Raw genomic sequence first — 6,907 nt, forward strand, 5'->3', positions numbered from 1 at the left:
ATATGACGTACCATTACGTCGAAAGTCTAAAAGACCTACTAGGTAGAACGAGAAATGTACTTCGACGTACAGTTTTCACCGACCCTTGAGTGTTAGCCAATCAGAAGACACCTTACATCTGTTGCTTTTAGAGATATTTGACATTGAACATAAGTATTATTATAATTTATACCAAATTATGCGACTATCGACCGCTTACTCATAGACATTGTGCGTATTTATTAAACATTATTATTATTATAATTTATACCAAATTATGCGACTATCGACCGCTAACTCATAGATATTGTGCGTATTTATTGACCTGGCGTGGCGGAGTTAACCTCTGACTTATGCAAGTTATGGTTATCACAAAATACGACCAACGGAGAGGTTATAATACATTATTTATCCCGTTAATGCTTGGTAACTGTTTGGTTACTGTTGGGAATTTCCTACACAGTAATGCACTGGACGTTCGTGATACTCCGCCCCGCATGATCAATAAATACTCACAATATGCTGAATAATTTTAATTTTAAAAGGGTAACAATTGAATCTTCTTCAAATTTGTATATAATTTGTATTTCAATGCATTAAATACTTGAAACTTCTATGTGTTGTTTTTTTGCAATTCTGATATTTTTATTCATTTTGTCCTCAATTAAAAAAGAGATTTTAGGAAAAGCGGCTCAAGAGACTAGTGTTTTGATTGGCTGTTCAACAAATGTGTACGTCGAAGTACAAACATGTATGTCGAAGTACAAATTGTACTTTGACGTACAAATATATACTTCGAAGTGTATTTTATATTTATGTCGACGTACAATTAGTGTACTTTGACGTACATTTCTCTTTTTAACTTGTAGGTCTTCTTGACTTTCAACCCAAATGGTACGCCATAGTATGTCTTTAGGGTTATCTAAAGAATGCTCCCACTTAAGAGATCAATACAGAGACCTCCCAGTGACTAAGCCAGTTAGCAGACACCCCATCCACTATACCACAGACACCGAACCAGCTATAAATTCCTGTGGCTAGAAAACACAAGAGGGCCATGATGGCCCTGTATCGCTCCACTGTTTTTTTATGCGAAAAAAACGCGCAATGCGCATGGGTTGAAATGTACTCAAGCATGTGACTTTCTCTGTCTATCCCTCGTCCCATTGGGCGCTTAAAGTTGGAAGGGTGAGCATTTTTATATATGGAAAAAGTTACTACCGTGTTAACTAAACAGACTAAAAAGCCTGTGAATTGTTCCTTTGAAGCACAGTCCCATTGCTTATAACGTAGGTACATTTATCTCTCCAAAAGATATTGTCGTTCTTTCTATTTCACATATTTTTAGATGCTGAAGATCAAATATACGCATTTGATTTGAAACAGATTCACAAGACCCGTAGGAATCAAAATGCCTTAAACCTTTACCAAACTACACATTTTGGACTTTCCCAATTTGAAAAAGGTTGCAGACGACAATTAAATTGTAATGGAATATTAAGGAAATAATCAGGTAGGGTAGAAATAATTGTGATAAAAGGAGAAATTGCTCATCTTGCGCAATTTCTCATTTTATCATAATTTTTTATAAAGTCGTCAGCTATAAACCCGTAAAATCCTGTTGGTGTTTGGTAAAGGGTTAATAATCTCTGGTTCCTTTTTAGAGCCTTTCACACATTTATAACAAATACAATAGTAGCATCTTTCATTGTAAAGAATCATCTCAAACAAGGGCTGTTTGTAAAACATGCATGCCCCCCCCATATGGGCTGTCAGTTGTAGTGGCAGCCATTGAGTGAATACATATTTTGGCACTGTGACTTTGACCTTTGACCTAGTGACCTGAAAATCAATATGGGTCCATCTGTGAGTCATGATTAATGTACCTATGAAGTTTCATGATCCTAGGCGTAAGCTTTCTTTAGTTATCATCCGGAAACCATTTTTTGTGTGAAGTCACCGTGACCTTGACCTTTGACCTAGTGACCTGAAAGTCAATAGGGGTCATCTGCGAGTCATGATAAATGTACCTATGAAGTTTCATGATCCTAGGCGTAAGTGTTCTTGAGTTATAATCCGGAAACCATTTTTCTAAGTTGAGTCACCGTGACCTTTGACCTAGTGACCTGAAAATCGATAGGGGTAATCTGCGAGTCATGATCCATGTACCTATGAAGTTTCATGATCCTAGGAATAAGCGTTCTTGAGTTATCATCCAGAAAACATTTTACTATTTCGGGTCACAGTGACCTTGACCTTTCACCTGAGAATCAATAGGGGTCATCTGCGAATCATGATCAATGCAACTATGAAGTTTCATGATCCTAGGCATAAAACGTTCTTGAGTTATCATCCGGAAACCATTTTACTATTTCCGGTCACCGTGACCGTGACCTTTGACCTAGTGACCTGAAAATCAATAGGGTTCATCTGCGAGTCATGATCAATGTACCTATCAAGTTTCATGATCATAGGCATAAGCGTTCTTGAGTTATCATCCGGAAAACATTTTACTATTTCGGGTCACCGTGACCTTGACCTTTGACCTAGTGACTTCAAAATCAGCAGGGGTCATCTGCGAGTCATGATCAATGTACCTTTGAAGTGTCATGATCCTAGGCCTAAGCGTTCTTGAGTTATCATCCAGAAACCATCTGGTGGACGGACATTCGGATGACGGACGGACCTTAATGTGCAAAACAATAAACACCCTCTTCTTCGAAGATGGGCATACATATAATTAACAACCCACACATCCCTTAGACCAACAGGCCTGAGAATATTATGATAATCTAAAGAGTATTTCTTACATTTATAAATGTATTTAATTAAGTAATACATATGACTTCTAAGATCAATTCATAACTTATATTAAGAAAATTATAAAATGATCAGAAATTTATATAGATCGTTGAGCAATTGACAATCATATCTCCACAATTTATGAATCACAATTCACAAATGGAACAATGAATCATTAGTTATTAAAAAGCAGCATATAGACAGTTAAGAACATTGCACTTCATTAATTCCAACACCTTCTCTTGGATACAAAGTTTGAGTTTACAATCCAGAATCATATATTGACTTTTATGGAAATAATTATGTTCATGGAAGTTGTGTTTTAAAATCAATATGATATTATTAAACTGGTTTAAACACTACAAAAAAGACATTAAATAAACATGTCATCCGAAATTTTTTTATCCGGATATATGGTCACTTTCGAAATATTTAAATAAATCCCGACTTTTTCAGTTTATAAGAAAAACATTCAGAACACATGTTCTTACTTCAAATGACAGGGTTTTATCTCATGTTTACAAGATGTTGTTGTTGTTGTTGGTCACAGCCACACGGCCGCAGTAATTTCCCCTGGTAAACGTCGTATGTTTAGTTTTGTGACTTCCCGGGACAGGGTCAAATTTGAGCCCTGGGGAATAATTTGAACAAATTTGGTAGAGAACTATGAGATATCACAACATACCAAATTTAGTAGCCCTTGGCTCTATAATTAAGAACAAGAAGATGTTTGAAGTTTGCACAAAATAGGCCTTATTAAAGCATATGTTCATTTTTGTGACCCCTGGGGCAAGGTCATTTTTGTTCCCAGGGGCATAATTTGAAAAAACTAAGTAGAGAACTATTAGATGTCACAACCTACCAAATTTGATAGAAATAGGCCCAATGGTTATGGACAAGAAGATTTTTATAGTTTGCACAAAATGGGCCCAATATAAGCATATGTTCAATTTTGTGACCCCTGAGGAACGGTCAAATTTGATCCCAGGGGCTTAATTTGAACAAACTTGGTAGAGGACTATAAGATGTCATTACATACCAAATTTGGTAGCCCTATGCCATACGGTTATGGACTAGAAGATTTTTAAAGTTTGCACAAAATAGGACTTATATAAGCAAATTTTCGATTTTTTGACCCCCCAGGGCGGGGTCATATTTGACCCCAGGGACATAATTTGAACAAACTTGGTAGAGGACTATTAGATGTCACTACATATAAAATTTGGTAGCCCTAGGCCCAATGGTTATGGACGAAAAGATTTTTAAAGTTTTCACAAAATAGGCCTTATATAAGCAAATTTTCAATTTTTTGACCCCCCGGGGCAGGGTCAAATTTGACCCAAGGGGCATTTATTAAATTTTATTTGAACAAACTTGGTAGAGGACTATAAAATGTCACTACATACCAAGTTTGGTAGCCCTAGGCCCAATGGTTCTTGACAAGAAGATTTATAAAGTTTGTACAAAACTGGCCTTATATAAGCAAATTTTCAATTTTTTGACCCCCAGGGGCAAAGTCAAATTCGACCCCAGGGGCATCATTTGAACAAATTTGAAAGAGGTTCACCACAGGAACATTCCTGAGAAATTTCATCAAAATTGGACCAGTAGTTTAGGAGAAGAAGACGTTTTAAGAAAAAGTAAACGCACGCACGCACGCACACACGACGGACACAGGACCATGACATAAGCCCCGCTGGCCTTTGGCCAGTGGAGCTAAAAAAAATAAGATGCTAGATCTGTAAGCTTGGAACATGTAACTTGTTTTAAGATTGATTTTTTGTGGATGCATTACTTAATTATTGCAACAATTATAATATTTTGAACACAATCATGTCAATATATTTATTAAAAATACATAGTTATCAAAAAAAAAATTAAAAAGCTTTTGCCCGTAAATTAGGTAGCACCTATAATCATATTAATTTTAAACTCGGCTGTATCCTCCTTTCTTATAACTTCGTGCTACCCTATAAGATCGTGTACTTTTTTACTTTTACCAAGCGACATTCGAACGCACGCGCCCGAAAACTGTTCAACTTTGTAACGAAATAATTTTCGCAGCCGAAGAAACGAAAATCATGGAAAAAAAACAGGTAATAACACAATTAATATGATAAGAACTTGGAATAATTACATATATTGTCCGATTTTTATCCTCGTTTCCATAGAAATCGCCTAAAAATGTGCAAAATTCTTTCACCACACCGCTGTTTGTTGTGATCGAAACATGTTGTAAGAGTTGTTTCCCTTGGAGGCCCGTCTCGAATTTCTAGTGTGTTCAATGTTTTGAATACTTTGCATTACAATACGATTAAAAATCAATTAACGTCGTTTAAAAATAATTCACACATATCCTGTTCTCTCTTTTGAAACTCCAGCTTTATCCAAAGTCTAGCAAGCATTACGCGAAGTACCGCACTTACACCCCAGAGCTTCTAGATAAGGCATTATATAGTGTCAAAACTGAAAAACTATCCGTGAGAAAGGCAGCCTTGATGTTTGGAGTCCCAATTCAGACTCTGCGAGATAGAGTGAAAGGGCGTGTTGACCACGAACTTAAAAAACGAGACAACATTGCTATCGTTGGAAGAGGAGCAATCTCTTGTTGAGCATGTAGAGGTAATGGCACAGCTAGGCTATGGCATAACCAACAATAAACTTAAGGAACTTGGTGGAGAATTAGCCCAGACATTAGGAATAAAATCAAACGCAAAACCGCTAAGCAACTGCTGGTTGACTGGGTTCCTAAAGCGATGGAAAGAGCGTGTAAGCTCGGTAAAACTGAGTGCGCTGGAAACCAACAGAGCGAAATCGGCATCCCCTGTTGTGGTCGAACGATACTTCGAAAATCTGAAAAAGGTTATTGAAGAAAACGAGTTGTCTGATAAGCCCCAATTCGTATACAATCTTGACGAAACCGGCATTCAGCCAGAGCACCGCCCTCCAAACATAATTGCCCCCATACATGAAAAACCACAGTCTGTGACATCCACCCGCTCCACAACCACAACTGTGATAGGTTGCGCAAACGCGGCCGGAAATCATCTGCCCCCGTTCTTCATTTATAAAGGAAAGCGGATGAACGATGACCTTTACAAAGGCAGCTCGCCAGGGACCAAGATTGTGATGTCAGAATCGGGATGGTCAAATTCAGCCATATTCAGCGATTACATCCAAAACCACTTCCTCCCAAATGTCCGGTCAATCGCTAACGCAACGCAGAAGATACTGCTCATATACGATGGCCACGCAAGCCACACATCCAAGCAGATGATTGATTGGGCGGTAGCCAATAACATCATTCTGTTTGTTTTACCGGCACATACGTCTCATCTCCTTCAGCCGCTTGATGTGGGGATATTCGGACCATTCAATGGCTATTATTATAGGGAATGTGCCTCTTTCATGAGAGAAAACATGGGAAAGTCGGTTACCAAATATGACATGACAGCATTGGCGTGTAAAGCATACATTCGCGCCATGTGCCCCTCAAATATAACTGGCGCCTTTAAAAAAGCAGGAATATATCCTCTAGATGGAAACGCGGTGGAGCGGGAAAAATTGTTTCCCTGTGAATCATTCACGGACAACACACCCGTTCAGAAGGTCAAGGCAATGAAGAAGGGAAAAGATGCTGTTGAAGCATATTTGAAAATGAAAATGGAAACTGCGGAGATTCCTCCTAGCAAAACATGCGGTTGTGCATGTACGTGCTCCAAAGTTGAAAATCCGAAGAATGCAAAGCCACGCCTTTCCAAACCAAGACCTGGGGGAAAAAACATAACAGATCCCTCGTTTATTGACGCATTATCCCAGTACGAAGAGGATAATGAAAATATGCTTACCAAAGGAAAGGGAAAGAGGATCGAGAAAAAGAGGAAATCCACATCTATCGTCATAATGGATCCACTCAATTCCAAACCATCGACCAGTGGAATGGGAAACGTATCCGGATCAGATGATGAGAGCATTGACGATGACGAAGAAGTGTGCTGTGTCTGTGGAAAGTTTTACCCGCCAAATGATGACACCAGGCAATACGTAAAGATCGTGACCTGGGCCTATTGCGACAAATGTTCTCACTGCGTACATTTGGCATTTTGTCACAAAAAAACTGTCATTA

This window comes from Dreissena polymorpha, chromosome 4 (assembly GCF_020536995.1).
Source record: "Dreissena polymorpha isolate Duluth1 chromosome 4, UMN_Dpol_1.0, whole genome shotgun sequence".
NCBI lineage: Eukaryota > Metazoa > Mollusca > Bivalvia > Myida > Dreissenidae > Dreissena > Dreissena polymorpha.